Consider the following 17,473-nt stretch of genomic DNA (forward strand, 5'->3'; position numbering starts at 1 on the left):
ATTACCCTTCCTCATTGGTCTTTAAAAATTATTTATGAGGGTTTTTCTAATAGATGCATCAACAATAAATTTTTGACCAAATCTGACAATGGGTAAATTACTTGCTAGCCATACCTCTTCAAATATGTTGGGAGAGCATGATGGTAGTGTGACTTGAACAATATCTTGCTCCGTATTTGGATAGCTCCCCAACGCCTTGTCATCATCTTTTTCTTTATTCCGTGCATCATTACTATGAAGATCCTTGTCAGCCAAACTTTGTTCGGCTACTTGCTCTTGTCCTTGAGGCTTCTCAATTTCTACGGCATGGAACTCATAGGGCAGGAAGTAGGTTCCATTAACTTTAGAAAAATCAAGCATGGTCGTTTTGCTACGCTTGCCATGCCCTTTCTCAATAATACTTGCCTCTTTGGATTTGATGGACTCGGAATATATACTACTTGATTCGGCTTTTTCAACTGAAGCACTTTCATGTTCCGAACCATCCTTCTTTTCGTTGATTCTACCAATTGGCAATGCTTCTTTTATCTGAGCCAATTCTTTTTTCTGTTCTTTTCTAGCGGCGAGCGGCAAAATTGGCTTTAAGCTTTTTCTCAATTTCAGCCCAGTCCGGATATGATTGCCCCCCCCCCCCCAATGCTTTTAGATTGTTTCAGCAATGACACGTGGGTGTTGCCGAAACTTTACAATTGTGTAGGGGTGTATAATATGATGTAGTACTAGCTGAAGGCATATGCATTGTTGTAAAACCATATTTTTGCTCGCCAATTTTACCAATTGGCAAAGATTCATCTTTTTGCAAAACTCTAGCTTTTATTGCATTATAATCAAGAACTAGCCCCTTATCATGTTCTTCAAGGCAAAGAGCACTAATCTTATTATTTCGGTCTATATCCCTTTTTAATTTAGTCATTTTCAATTTTCTGTAAGGGGTTGCTCCACAATACTTTTAGATTCTTTCAACAATGAGGTGTTGCCGAAATTACGCAATTGCGTAGAGGATGCATTATATGCTACAATATTAGATGATGGCATGTGCACTCCTGGAAATTTTTTACTTATTCGGCTATGACCATGAAGGTGCGGAGCCGAATTATGAGCATCTACAGTTGTATACGGTGCCGAAAAATTACTAACATGAGGTGTAGCATATGACAATTGAGAGTAACTGGCCGAATAGCCAGTAGTAGCATGGCCAATTCTCTCATTCATCGGCATGGTTGGATTAGTATATTGCACATTAATTGCCGATGAATAAAAGGGTGAAACACATTCTTGCATGGCATCGGAAATTCTAACATGAGGTGTTTCAAATTTATTAAGCGAACTCACCATGTTGTTCATCAGCATAACGATTTGTGGGGTTGTCGATGCAGGAGAGTTGAGATACATATGGTGCATGTTACTAGTATCATAAGAAGTTGAAGCATGTAAATTACTTTGAATCGTCCTATGCACGTAATTAGATGCATGATTGCGTAAACTAGGGATGGCCAATAGAGTATACTCATTGAATGATTTAGTAACACCTTATGAATTATTTGCATCTACAGTAGGGAATTGTGTGTTCATATTACCTTTGTAGATTGCAAACCCTAGATGACGATCTCTTCGTACCAAGAACGGGCTGGAGACCGTTCAAAGCTTCGTCCCCAGCAGAGTCGCCAAAAAGTGTGTAAGCCCAAGTGGGTAACCATAGTGGGTCGTCTTTGTCGTTCCAATCCTCGTACTTCACGATCTTTGGTCATCCAACCGGCAATCGCTCCCAGCACCATACAGAAAGTATGAGCATACAACCACCAATACCTCCATCCGTTGAGGTCCTACAACAGGCTTCATCCAACTTCACATAGAAGAAAACACGGTTCAATTAACAGGAAAATCGCATTGATAATGTATCAATGAAGTGAAAATAAACAGTTGCCTTCCTGTCTATATAAGTAAGCCAGTGTCGCCGAACCCCAACTCCATTTGCTATCGAAGACGGTCAACGCCTTCAGCCACATCCATGGAGCATTCTTGCATGTGCCATCAGCAAACATAGCCCTGGATATAACGTACCACATGTAGACACGAGCATATTTCTTGACCTGATCATCATTAGCATCCTCAGGGCAATACCCAAAGTGGAATGCAATCCAGGTGAAAGGAGCACCGGCTACGACTCTTTTCTTCTTCTTGTCTCCTTATGGTTCCTGAGGCTCTGGAGGAACCATACCGATAAGGGCATGCATCTGCTCGCGCCACCCATTAGAATCGGTGCTCATACAAAGAGGATTCCCCTCGATAGGAAGACCGGAGATCATAGCAATATCCTGGAGCGTCACGGTCATCTCCCCGGTCCGAAGATGGAAACTGTGTCTCCGTCCTCCAACGATCAATAAGCGCGGTGATTGCTGCAGAATTGAAGTTCGGCGTCGACCGGCTGACCAACTGAATGAAGGGGAGGAGTCATGTCTCCCTTATGTATGGTGTCTACCGCTCATCATAGTGCATCCCCCCAAGGGTGACCCCGTGAGACCGAATCTTTAGAGGTTGAAGCTCCTACAAACAAGCAAATCAGGAAATTACATATGGGGCATTTGTGTTTTAAATAAACACAAAATTCATAATACCGGCCACTTACATTATTACCCGCTGCTCCATCGACATAAAGTATGCCCGGTGTCGCGTGTCCCAGTGATCATCAAGAAGCCAAACCATCCTACAAATTTCAAACAATAAACATATGTTAGCTTACTCTCTATGCTTTATTTCATATGCGAGCATTATTTCATATGTATTCAACAATCGGTAAACACTAAAAGGAAAGTTGAATACTAATCTAAGATATACAATGAAAGCACTTCAACAATCATCACAAATACACATCATAAATACTAGGGTCCAACAATGATTACAGATCATCTACTAATCCTAATCACACAAATCTATATCAATATTACATACAAATCTACACAAGGGTTCCACAAAAACTTGAACAATCTAGGGTTCCACAATGACTACAAATCCTAAATCACACCACACTATTTCAATTTTATCATATAAAAATCAAATCCAAGCAAATCAAGGGTTCCACCAAAACTTGGCTGAATGAGAAAAATGTGAACGAATTTACTGAGGAAAAGAAAGGGATCGGACGAGTTAACCTTGTACGAGGGATTAGGGAAGAAACTCACAGCCAAAAACCATGGAGTAAAGAAATTACATCCTTATTATTCTAGGCAAAAATGACAAAATCACAGCTATATTAAAAAAATACTGTTTAATGAATAGTAAGGCCTCAATTGTATTTTCTTCACTAAGAATACCACGGGTGCCAATACTTCATGAAACTTCACACGTGAGTAGAATGGTGATGATTTTCTGGTGCCTATTTTGTTTGCAGAGATTAACAATATTTGGAAGATGGTATGGTTTGCCGGACACGAACCAGAACAAGAACAAGAACGAGAAGGAGCTTAAGTAGGGCCATGTCAGGGTGTCCTGGGAAAACAGTATTTTAGCCAGAGTAGGAAATTGTCGCTGGCGCTAAATACCAAGGGAACCAACAATTCTTTTTTCTACAGAGGTAACGAATTTTTTGGGTCTAATTGAACTATAAATTATTGCCTATTTAGAGGGACCAAGCTGAGCAGGCCATCAACATCATATTCATGCTTATCTTTGTTTTCTTTGTATTTGTATTATTAATCTTGGTTTCAACTAGCGTCTTGAGTGCAATCTTCTGGGTGCAATCCGCAAATATGGGATGTCGTACAAGCCTTAATTCAACATCTGGATTGGCTTATGATGGCATGGCGTTCAATCGTTTCGGCTGCTCATCGCAGGGAGTGTGGCTGGTGCTTGCGGCAGCAGCAGAGCGGCATGCATGAGCGCGGTGTAGGCAGTGGCAAAGGCTCATCGGCCACTACGAGTACACCGTTGGCACCAGGTTCATGACACTGTAAAAAAAATCTTGATTCAAGATAAATGAAACATTTCCTATATACAATCAGCTTTTTATTAAAGGCTGCGTTTCATGGTTTATTGGTTATTCAGTGTTTCTGATTAACTTTATTAATTTTTAGGGTGGAAGAGCATTTGAATTTAGATGGTAGTCGGAGGAGTGGGCCAGGTACTTAGCAAAAGCTTTAGCTGTTTTTTTTATAACAAAGATGAAGCGTGGGTGACCGGAAGATCCAACACAGAACGTGAAGTAGTGTGTTTAAGTCGAACAAGGAAAAAATGCTAGAGAGGGGGACCAGCCAAAGGGTGAATATCTTGTGCACATGGTCCTTTTGTTGGCATCTTTGAATGTTTTGAGAAAATAGCTAATAAATATGGTTGACATTCATAAATATTTTTTGAAAATAAAATCTAAAAAATATACGACTTAGATGAGATAGGCCATATTTGCAAATGGAACAACCGTGTCACAAGTTTGAAGTCAAATTCATAACATAGTTCAAGAAAAAAGATGAATTCGAGAGTACACAACACTAGGTGGGCTTTGAATTTGGCCCATTACCACTGTCGATACTATTTTTGTTTTTCGAGTTGGCTTTCAAAAGGTACTTGATTTTCATGACAATCGGTTCGTTTTATGCCTATATGCGGACCTTTTCTCGGTTGTTTGAAATATTTTTTTTAAGTACAAACCGATGTCCGGGTGCACTACGAACCTGTTGCACTATATACTTACCAATGGCCATGGTTAACAATTTGGGCCTAATATTTGACATGAACTAAACAGTTTGCAATGTTTTTTCAGGCTGATTGTTGATAGAAGAATGGAATGGTCATGCTATTGATAAAGAACACTATCGGAAGTTGGATCTCTCTTTTTGTGCTATTATTGCTGAATTAAGAGGCTCATTACAAGGAATTGTCAGGTTTTGTGTACCTTGTAATAGTGACATGCATGGACGTGTGAAGTTGAGTGATATTGATACTATTTAATAATGGATGGTATAAGTTCTTTGGTGGTGAGCGATTATCTGGTTTAGGAGACACCAAGACTGCCGAGAAAGAAAGATGCCTAAGAGAGTTTGAATTTGTCGCTATTTGATGAAACCAGCTGCCACCATGCTTAACATATATTTCTGAATTACAATATTAATTTGATACATGCGTATATTTCTATTATTTCATGGCAATAGACGGTCATCCGGCTTTTGCCCATAGCAACGCACGGGCATTCTCCTAGTCACATTGGTATCGTAACCTGCAGTTAAGGTGTATACCAAATATCATATACAGCTTTAACTTCTCCTTTCATAGGAAAACTTATTTTAACTACATAAACCAAAATCAATATGATACTAATAAACTATGCCCCGAAAGCATAGACTAACAACCTGAGGAAGGTAATCTCAAATAGCTAAAGCAATATCCGTAAATTTTTACCAACACAATACGGACAACCAGCATCTCACATGCAAAATAGGAAAGACGTTTCAGTCATGTAGGACTGTACACGGAAGCAGATTGTGCATGAATTTGCTGCACGCCAAGATAATTTCCATCTCATATATTCTACAACATACAAACTAACACTAGCATTGCAATGTTTAGATGCAGTATCATGCATGGTTCTAGATAATTAACAATGTTGAGAGACAAATGAAAAGCTAGTTCCACTTGGCTGTCAGATCAACACCAAGAACAAAATGTACAAACTATCAAAAGAGACTAAAAACCAAATTAAGGAAAGTAGGTGATAGGATCTACTGTCCACCATGGAATCTAGAAGCAACAGTCGCTACACAATCAGACTGAGGGATAATAGGCAACGTAAGTTTTTTGATGAAGTTCTCTGTAGGTGAGATGATACTGTTAATGAAGAAGTGTTTGTTTCCCCTCCTATTTAGTTGAAACTGAATTGGAAAGCACGACTCACCAAGTTTGGTTAAAAAAGCAGGGGAAAGACATGCTCAGAATTTATACGGATGTCAGAATACTAAGTAATGTGCAATTAAATGTTCTGTTCTGAAGTTTGTAGCAAATTAGTGTAACTACTACAGGAATAGATGCATTAAGCTTTCAATTAGGCAACAAATATCATGAATCATTTGCGTTACTCTTTTCTTCTACAAGGAATAAGAACCTCGAGTCACCTGCTTCCCAAATGCTGCAACATAACCACATAATCGAATGGTTATGTGACCATGGGATAGCGATCCAATTATGCGACAAAAATCTGAGAACTTAGTCTGTTTGTCAAAATAGGTTTATCGATTGATCATGTCATGTCAATTCTGAATTGACTTCATTGTTCATCTTTATGTCTAACACCATCTGTTCATATCCACCTCTTGCCAACTGTTTTTTTCTTTGCCATTAGACCAACATTTAAAACAGACCGAGCTCAAAAAGTCAGAAGAATACAAAGCAAAAGACATGAAAAAGGCCTATACCTCTGATTCTCAAGGACCGTAGCGAGGGAGAGGAGGTGCGTTGGGGGTGCTGCTTGGGAGTGCTCCCTCACTCGCTCCTTGGCCGCCTTTCGCGCGCGGCGAATCGCCAGCTCGGAGTGGATGATATATCCGTCGCTGAGGGCATCGATGATGACGAGAATGATGGCCAGGGCGGTGATGATTACAACAACATCCCACCAAGTAAGTTCTAAGATGCAGAGTGAAGAAGCCCTCGAAAGAAAAAGATACCCTGCCACCTCTCCTTTCCAGAAGTTGATGGCGGTGAAGACGGAGGTGAAGATGACTGGCGGAGCTATGTTGAGGCCACGGGGCGGTGGCCGCCCCTCCTTTCCAGAAGTTGATGGCGGTGAAGACGGAGGTGAAGACCAATGGCGGGGCTATGTTGAGGCCAAGGGGGGCATGCCCCGCTAGCCTTGGGATATTCTCTGGAGAAGTTTTTTCTATGGTTGCATAGATTGAAGACTTTTATCCCTTCATATTTTTCCATTGGCCCCCTCAGTCATCCCAAGCTAGCTCTGCCACTTGTGAGGACGATGTCCACATCCATATGCTCCGGCAGCTGCTCGCCGGGACCGCCGCCATCGCTCCTGTTCACAACATCCAACCATGATTATTCAAATCATCATCGTAGATAAGAAGAGGTAAATCAGATGGCGTTCCTGAACAAGATGTCATGGTCCTCTGCTTTTCCTCTCGTTGTACAACTTCCTTCTTTTGGGCTTGTGTTGTGCTCTCTCTATAACTAGATCGGGTTCGCGCCTGGCGCGAGGCTGCCGGTCTCAATGTTTTATCGAAGCATGTAAAAACATGTAAGTAGGAACCTAAGTATAGCATTTGTACTTATACATGATGATAATTAAGTAAAGAAACATTCAATTGCGACAGAAGTAAAACACAATGGATCTCAAGATCAACATCAGATTAGAAGACAGGATCAAGCTCGGTGCGTTCATCCGATCACAAAATACGGGCATTGAACACGAAGCTCGGTACCAAGAGCGAGAACACATAAGAAGAGTCAACTACGAAGCCATAATCGCTAAGCATACTATGTGACGTAATTCATCTACCTTATCAATTTATTTCATAGTGACCGCCTCACACGAACTTGATACAAACAAATTGTGAGATACATAGAGCACATTGAGTTCTCCACCCAAGCATCTTGAAAGTGCAATATATGTATGGCAAGACGAAATCACCTTGATAGGCATAGGAGCAGCTGTGAATTTGAAGAGGCACCATCTAATAGTGCGACCTTTTATCCAGATGTCCTTCCAAGCGAATGCTTGTGTCTTCTATAGTGCTAGGAAGATCTCCAACAGAGTAGTCCATGGCAACAACATTTCTAATGTACACAAGAAAGTAATGCATGTATCTCACGGCATGAAGCCAACCTCTAGCAAGCATCATGTTATTGATCGTTGACTCCTTTAACTGCTCCCGGAAGCGCTCGACACGACCTTGATGTCATTTGGACGAAGCAAAGTTCAAGTCTCTGACAACCATGTTAGTCATATCCTCTATGTATCTGATAGCCTTTATCGCAATGGTATCCTCGGCAACCTCATCGTCGGTGCAATAAAGCCCTGGCACAGAAATGTCGTTGATTGGGCCCCCAAGGTTAATAGTAGATGTGTTGAAAGAGACGGTCACACGGATCGTGCCGTCCTCATGAACAACACGCTCGTACTCGGCTTGTGATAACCCAAGGTGTGCTAGCAGACCGTCAAGAACTGTTCTGTGCAGAATCCTAAACACTCGTTGGTTTTCCTATAGTACCCAAGAACACAAAATGTAAGGTCAGGGGAACTGCTTAAAGCAATTGAGAAAACAATAAAGGAGAGAAATTAAAAAAACAATCTTAGTGATAAATAAGAGATGCTAAGTCTCTAATCATAGTAAGAGTAGCTTAGATGGCATGGTTGTTATGATTGTATAATGTGGAAAGACGGAAAGCTAATTCGTATAATGCTTGGTCTTTCTAAAGAAATCTACCTACACGGTATCAAAGAAATAGAGTTTAAATCATCCCAAGACATGGATCTAATTATCATTATTTATTTGATATTCCTAGATCATGCGTGAGATTGCGGAGTCACATACTGGCACCGGCAGAGCCTCGTGGAGGTGAAACAAGACCACGTCCCCCCTTTCTGAAAGTGCATACATTGCAAAATTCTGCTATCCGTTGCTAAATTATGTTGATCCTCCAAAACTATGATCACACCCCAAGACACAACACAAGGGACTCGTAATTGACCAGCTCATGTACTCGCGTCCAGCCCTCGAGTGTGTGTGCGTGGCACGGGAAGATGGCTCGTTATATTAATTTAATGTGCATATTATCTGACCTTGGACTACCCTGAATATTTCTAAGCCGTGCTATCAATTAGCTCCCCTCTCTAATTTCTGACCATAGTTTTGCAGCCGTCTATATAAATCAGAGAGGGGATGTGATGCATCTCAGCTGACCTGTGCAAGTGTGCGCGAATAGCTGTTGGTGGAGCCAGCGGAGCCTGGCGAGCCATGAACCTGGAGCTCATCGTCAGCCACCGCGACCTGAATAGATCCAAGAAATTCCTGAGATGCAGGCACATATGCAGGGCTCAGAAGGAGCAATAACCATGTGATGTGCGTAGGTGAGGTCTGAACTGGTTACCGGAGCTGAGATGTGTAGCGACGACCGAAGAGGAGCCTGGCGAGCGATGAACCTGGAGCTCATCGTCAGCCATCGCAACCTGAATAGATCCAAGAACCTGGAGCTCATCGTCAGCCTTGGCGCGAGGGTGCCGGTCCCAACATTTTCGTCAAACAGGTAATGCTAAGTTAGTATTAACCCAGAATCATACAGGATAACATGCAGTGAAGAATATGATAGGAGCGAGATATAGATGTGCAGAAACTTCTTAAATTGAACGAACATTTTTGAAACATGTGAACAGATTTCAAAATTATAGTAATATTTTTAAAATATGTTAACACTTCTTAAGTTACACGGAAAAAGGCTATAATAGTCAACAAATCCACCAAGTGCTCTGTAGTAGAAATATCAGCCAAAATATGCACTACTGATTATCTGAACAGGAGCATCACATTCTGAACAAGAAACATGAATATATTTAATAGACAACGTACTGAACTTGATTCACAGGACATGACATTCCTTAGGATATGAACCTTGTAAAAATAAAAGATGTATTTACTATATCATCTATCATTCTAGCATAGCGAGTACAGACTTAAGATAAAAAGACGATTCACAATGGAGTTGACAGATGCCATGAGGACGATCAAGAGTACATAATCAGTTGGGCTACAAAGCAGCTGAGCAAGTCTGTGAATATAGACCGTACAAGCCGCTTTCATAGTTACAAAGGGAAGAATCCTGTCACAAAGACTTTGTGACCCTGACGAAGAACAGACAAATGGATGGGCTTCATCTGTGGATAAAAGAAAACATATTCAAATAAACATCAGGAAAACAGGCTACAAGACACTATCTAATGATAGAGGATAACAATGCACAATGGAAATCTAATGATCATAGAGAATAACAATAAAACCTGAAGTATCCTAAAGTAATTTCTTAAAACATGAAGAGAAAGCGTGTACCACATCACATATATGTGCAGAAGAATAGCAATAAAATTCAGTAGCCAAAGAGAAAAGAAGAAAAAATGTATTCGAGGATATACTCTGAAAGACAATACAACGCAGGGTACTACTAATTTATTATAGGGCCATGTCGGTAAACTTAAAAGGGATTTCTACTAATTATTACAATTAAAGACAATACAACGCATGCTACTACAATTATTATAGTTGAGGCATAAACCTTGGGGAAAAATGTTTTGAGTCTCCATACATTTTCCATCTTTATCTTTCATAAGTAATTTTAGGGATTTTTCGATATGACCCGCGACACTACAACATACAACTGTCCATGGATAGAACATGATATTTCAGATATAAATTCTGACAAAGGACAATGTCTAGCCCTGGTTCATATTTATTGTCGTGGAATAACATAGTCGGACATAAAATTGTCGTCTTTTCAAAGTGAAAGGCCCTTTGGTTTTCTAAAGCATCAATTATATTTGGTACGCAAACAACCTCTCCTATAGGAGAACACATCATAATAATAGCTTGAATGTACAATCGGCAAGCTCTCTAATGATAAGAATACTTTATGTTCAAGAAAATTGATTATAGAAATAGCATTCAGAACTCAGGTGGATGTAACACAGTGCTTTCTTTTAACATCATCATCGGAATTAGCCATTGAATCACAGCTCAAATACTCTCGTCTGTGCTGAGGGACCATTGACAGGATAAAAAATATTGACTTTGACAGCCACATAAATGGTTGGACTTAAGATAGCTCGCTCATGAAGAATAACCATGGATGAACAGAAAACAATTAAGAGTGAATAATGCATAGCATGCTTTACCTTCATGAACCGAACGGTAAAAACAACAGCCAATAGTGCACGGAACAGCAAGGTTGCCACCAAAATGGAAGAAACAATCAACAATTAGTATATATATATATGGTGTATATATATGATCCACTATTGCAGTAAAAATCAACATTTACCAAACGATATCCTAAACAGAGTTGCCAGGTGTATATATATGATCCACTATTGCAGTAACAATCAGCATTTACCAAGCGATATCCTAAACTGAGTTGCCAAGTGTATATATATGATCCACTATTAAAGTAACAATTACAGCAATCCACAACAATCTTAGTGATCCCTACAGGCATAAATGATTACCATAAAGAGGAACGGGACTGAGAGATACACACATAGAGTGAGAGATGAGATCCTCACAGTAGGACCACCTTGTTCAGCGACCTGCAGCTCAAGCTTGCCGCTCAGCCGGCGGACACGACACCGACCTCTCACTGCATCGGCGTACAGAAGTTAAAACCAGAGAAACAAAACAATACATACATAGGAATTGACCATAGCAAAACACACAAACTAATTTAACAATGCAAGACTATAAAGGATTCATCAAACATCGGCTTGTTTAGTCATGGAAGGAAACATCGCATTTATATACACGGCAGGAGCAACCTAATTTGAGAAAACATGCATCCATTTAAGCTATCTCTTTTCCAGATTGTATAGGATATTGTAGCTGCTAGCAAAGAATCCTGTGAAATAATACAAAGAGGATATGCTATATCAGCGGAGGTAGAAAATTAAGTAAACTGTAAAAGTATACCCATAGTCTCATACCATGATTTATGATTATATTATTGCCGAACCCAATAAATAGTCTAAGTAGATTCCGTTCAATCTCTACACGGTAGCACACACGTCATAAAGTAAAATCCAAGGAAAAACCATGGGAGGTATATAATAAATATACATGATATGTAAACTTCAAAACTATATAGAAAATGAGCTTACTGCAGAGAGATAAATGCAGATTTGGAAGAAACATATTCATAGAGACACAATTGCAGCAAAACTACGCGTTAGTATATATGATGTCAATTTTATTTAACTTCACAAAAACACAAATTTTATGCCGACCTACTTCTAATCTAGTTCGTGTTTGTGCAACCTTCTCGGACCCCAACGACATTTATCTAACCCAAGAATCAAATAAGGACCAAAGCTGACATTTTCAAAGGTATGTGGATTAAAATGTAGGATGGCCCACACAACCCTCCCAACGAGGGCGAGGGGCAAGCCAGCAGGAGACATGGCGGTGACCAGCATGCCAAGTCAATTGGAGGAGAGGCAGTCAGAGAGAGAGACAATAGACACCAACCTGTAATAGCTCAGAGTTAGACAGTAAATATCATATGCCATTCTGAGGAAAAGAAGAAATGAGAAATCAAATAAGGTCCACAGCTGACCTTCTCAAAGTTATATGGATTCCAATCTAGAATGATCTTCTCGTGCCAATTCAGAGCTAGGTGTGAAGAGTGCACATCATCATCGAAATAGAATCTCACCATAGGTGTGTCTCGTCATCATAATAATAAATCCACAACCCAAATGGACCAACAAAGTGCAACTTACTCTTTACCAGATTAAATTAAGAACCAACAACAAACAATAAAAGATCAAGAACAACTTATATGTAGTGAAGATATGAGAGAGAGGAAATCTTTACATAAGATGGCTATAAACACTGGAGCATAAATAAGCAACACCTTTAAATACAAATAAAAAGGGTTCAGGGTTCATTGCATAGTGGGCTCAGATTAACCTTTCCTCGATCATATAACCTGCCTCCGTCATCTCTTATCACCAGCTCAATCTGTTTATACAATAGAGCTGCCCTGGTTATCACTCAACAAGAATGACCATCCAAGGACAACAACAAGCATCACAGGATCAAAAAGGATTCTAGAGACAAGAGGGAGGATCCAACTTGATACCCACAGGTGCCTCGATTGCTCAAAGGCACACTACTTTCAGCCAAGGTAATCATCATCGCCCTAGCACGAACACCACTTGAGCATAAATAAGCAACACCTTTAAATACAAATAAAAATGGTCCAGGGTTCATTGCATAGCCGCCATGGAAGCCATCGCCGGCGCCGCTGATCCGCCGCCCCCCTCTACGGCCACTGCCGCAGTCGCCGTGGTTGGTGGGAGCCGCCTAGGCGTGCGGGGCCGCGCGGGGGCATGTTGGGGGAGGAAGAACGCGGGCGCGGGAGCTGCAACCGCCGTAACCGGATGAGGAGCGAGCGAGTGAGGGAGGTGGCTGCGTGGAAGGGAGGGAGGGAGGCGGCTGCAGGAGCGAGCGAGAGAGGAGGAGGCGGCTAGGTCTCCATCACAGGAGCGCCCCCCTTTTATAACCCCCCCCCCTATGTGAAGTGACCCAAATGCCCTCGGTGGGGTAGGCTAATTACACGCAATGGCATGCTGGAGAGGGCACTGTTCATTACCACAATGTCTCGGTTTGATCCGGCGGCTGAGATCAATCGGCAGTGAGATCCGATGCCCGGAAACGCATCAAGGAAACAATCGGACGGCCGAAAGTGCCTGAGCTCTAAGGAGCCAGGGAAGGTGCTTCGGTTCTTATTTCTGGATTCTGGATAAGCAACACCTTTAAATACAAATAGAAAGGATGTAGGGTTCATTGCATAGTGGACTCAGATTCGCCTTTCCTCGATCATATAACCTACCCCTGTCATCTCTCGCTCACCAGATCAATCTGTTCATACAGTAGAGCTGCCCTGGTTATCACTCAACAAGAATGACCATCCAAGGACAACAACAAGTATCACAGGATCAAAAAGGATTCTAGAGACAAGAGTGACGATCCAACTTGATACCCACAGGTGCCTCGATTGCTCAAAGGCACACTAATTTCAGCCAAGGTAATCATCATCGCCCTAGCACGAACACCACTTGAGCATAAATAAGCAACACCTTTCAAAACAAATAAAAATGGTTCAGGGTTCATTGCATAGTGGGCTCAGATTCGCCTTTCCTCGATCATATAACCTACCCACGTCATCTCTTATCACCAGATCAATCTGTTTATACAGTGGAGCTGCCCTAGTTATTACTCAACAAGAATGACCATCCAAGGACAACAAAAAGTACCACAGGATCAAAAAGGATTCTAGAGACAAGAGGGAGGATCCAACTTGATACCCATAGGTGCCTCGATTGCTGAAAGGCACACTTATTTTAGCCACGATTAATCATCATCGCCCTAGCACGAACGCCACTGATCAATCTAGCAAATCCAGGAGCATAGCTATAGGACCAGGGCATCCACATGTGAACCAGAGCATCAAATGAGCTCCTATGATAGCGACTAGACATGAAAAGCAGCCTGCAAACCCTAAGATAGCATGGATCCACAACTACAAAGCTCAAGTAGGAACCGATGCATGAGTAGGCCATAGAGCATCAACCAGACGAGCACCACATCAATATAGCCACGGCCATGTCCCATACAGTAGTCGAAGCAGAGGAGCAGAAGGAAGATGGAGCTCACCGAGGGAGGTTATAGCCAAGGCAGTACTCAATGCGCATCGGGGTTGCGCCTGAACGCCGTCCAACCGGCGAGGAACCACGCCGGAGTTGCGCCTTGCACCGTCCCGCCGACAAGCACGAACGCATCAAACAACCAAGTGACTCTGTGCATGGAATACATGTCAAACAATATAAACAATCAGATATGCCATCACAATAGGCGAATAAACATCTAGTAAAAACAGAACAATGTAAGATCCACACTCACCTAAGATGAACCGGGGCATGCCTATATGTGCTCCATTCAAATGCTTAACGCTACACAGATCAAGATGGAAAGGAACAAATCAGGTAGAAATTAACTCACCCACATCACCAATATAAGAAACAAACAAAAGATATTTTCCCCCGATAACACGAACTTGCAGCCACAGCGCAAAAAGCCTCCTGGAAGTTGAATTTGGCATCGACCTGGACTGCGAGCTATGAGAAGGGCTGCTCGGAGATCACGTCTCCTCAACGACATATGCCATCTTAGGGAGTCTAAACACCTCTCTCCAGTTCATAGCTGACACCACTACAAACAAAAGGGAAAGGTTTCGATAAGTACAAGTAAAGGAAGAAAAGGCCAACAACAATTAAGTAAGTGAATAGTTTCCATACTTTGAGGATACTCTTATCAGAAAAAATGAAGCTAAATATGTAAATAAAAGTTTCAGACCTATCCTCTGTGCAATTATCAGAGTTGTTATTTTTAGTAAGCACAGTATCATTGGTCTCAAATTTGCATATCTGCCTTTGCAGCTGTATCGACCACAAAACAACGATCCAAAAATTTACCATTAAAGACATTCCACATCACACGTCCATAAATCATGAATCACACAAAAGAATGAAAAAGACGGGAGGGAGGTGGTATACCTGAATTGGAGAGGTTTCTGGCAAGGAAGTACAACTTTGTACAACGACAGCTACACCTTTGGGATAGCCGTGCTGCACACAAAATAGGCTCCTGTCACGGAATTGAGCGCCATGGAGAGGAGAGGTGGCCATTAGTGTGACAATGAGAAAAACCTACAACAATCGGCGAGTGAGCATAGGCCTAAAATTCATGTAGTTGCATTCTGCAAGACCTAGGTTGTTATTTGAAACTCATAAAGTGATAGGCCTGACAAACAGATGATCTATGAAGAGCAAGAGCGTGTAGAAATCATCTGATCTATATATATAGAGAGAGAGAAAAAAACACCTATAATCCGGCACCGTGTCAAATTTTAAACTTGTTCAGAATAAGAATTCATGTGCCTAACAAAAAGATGCCATCCCATAGCAAAGCTTTTCTCTTCTCCTCTCTGTTACCTTGAGTAGTTGCATTAGCTTCTCATTTAATTATTTCTACTATATGAAGAGAAGCACTATTTTAATAGATATGTTTGACAGAACTGGCAATAATTCTTTCAACTCAAGACATAAAATAGACAAGCCTTCCAGTATGGGGACTGGTATTTCCTAGCTGCAAGTATTTAGAACCATTGACAGAACTGCTAGTCTATTTTGTCACAGAAATCAGCACATATGTAAACAACATATCTAGATTTAGGAACACTACAAACACACGAAGCATAGACCGATAATATCTAATAATCTGTAAATCATACTTGCTATGGTGTTATGTTTAAGAGATGCATGTGATCTGATTGAGAAAAACACCTTGTGTGGCCATTCTGCTTGTGTGACCACCCCTGCTCCTCACTACTGCAAACATCAATTAAACCATAATTGCAATTCAATATTTGGAAACTCAGATCATTACACCCTTGCCTCGGTTATTGTTGAATCATACGAGCATAGTAGAAAGAAACAATAAATAAAACAAGCAAAGGGATAAAATAACCAACATTCCATGCACAAAGGTGAAAGGACCAACAATCATAGGCCCTACAAAGATCCAGACAAGGAACAACAAGCATATATCTAGGCTCCACTAAAAACAAGCAGTGAAGGAAGGAAACGACAGACATCCAGTGCAAAAAGACAAAAATACTTTTGGCCTTTAACAGAAAGGACATGATCTACAAGCAGAACAGAGCGAGGCAAAAAATGCATACTGCCATACAATCCTACAACTAGGTCTAGAAAGAAGAGGAGGGGAAAGGAGGAGAAGAGGGGTTGATCCGCAGATCCATGAACGAAGATGGACGAAGCTGCTAGTAGATGATGTGCATGCACAGATCGAAGGAGTCACCGACCAGGGGATTGACCAGAAGGTCATGAATCGTGGACCAATCTGCATGAAAAACAGATGAAAAAATAATGATTAGCAATAGCCAATAACCAAAACAGAACAAAATAGTGACATACCTACGGATCGACGAGTGCAGCAGAGGTGGAGCACCATGGTGCGGTGTGCTTGCGGCCCGAGCTACGGCGCAGCCGCGGCGCCGAGTGGTAGTGGCAACCTGTGCTCGGAAAGCAGATCAACGGACGAGGACCAAGGAGAAGGGGCACCTCTGGCACGAGCAAGGGACCGCGCTGCTCGGGTCGAGCACTGGCGCGTCTCTACAGCTCGAGCCCGGCGACGGGAAGTGCGAGAGGAGATGGGGCGGCGATGGCATGAGAGAGGCAGCAGGGAAACGAGTGCAAGAAAGGAGGGGCTAGGAGATCGAGCATGGGATCGAGTGGACGGCAGTAATCCACCGCCGCCACGGACGCCATCGCCGGCGCTGCTGATCCGCGGCCCTCCTCCGTGGCCGCTACCGCCGTCGTCGTGGTTGGTGGGAGCCGCCTAGGCGTGCGGGGCCACACGATGGCGTGTTGGGGAAGGAAGAACGCGGGCGCGGGAGCCGCCGCCGCCGTCGTCGGATGAGGAGCGAGCGAGTGAGGGAGGCGGCTGCAGCAGCGAGCGAGGGAGGAGGCGGCTAGGTCTCCATCACAGGAGCGCCCCCCCCCCCTTTATACCACTCGTACGCGAAATGACCGAAATGCCCTCGTCGGGGCAGGCTAATTACACGCGGTGGCACTCTAGAGAGGGCACGATTCATTACCACAACCTCTCGGTTTGATCCGGCGGCTGAGATCGATCTGGAG

At 42.2% G+C, this 17,473-nt stretch overlaps 1 long non-coding RNA gene across 1 annotated transcript; it reads right to left on the reverse strand.

Moving 5' to 3' along the window:
- Positions 1-16,267: 16,267 nt before the first annotated feature.
- LOC123494540 (uncharacterized) lies at positions 16,268-17,210 on the reverse strand. The gene is made up of 2 exons (XR_006665784.2): positions 16,748-17,210; positions 16,268-16,673 (listed from the first exon to the last, which is right to left on the reverse strand). It is a non-coding gene; the product is annotated as an uncharacterized lncRNA (long non-coding RNA).
- Between the last annotated feature and the right edge of the window lie 263 nt (positions 17,211-17,473).

The sequence above is a fragment of the Aegilops tauschii genome, chromosome 1 (assembly GCF_002575655.3).
Source record: "Aegilops tauschii subsp. strangulata cultivar AL8/78 chromosome 1, Aet v6.0, whole genome shotgun sequence".
NCBI lineage: Eukaryota > Viridiplantae > Streptophyta > Magnoliopsida > Poales > Poaceae > Aegilops > Aegilops tauschii.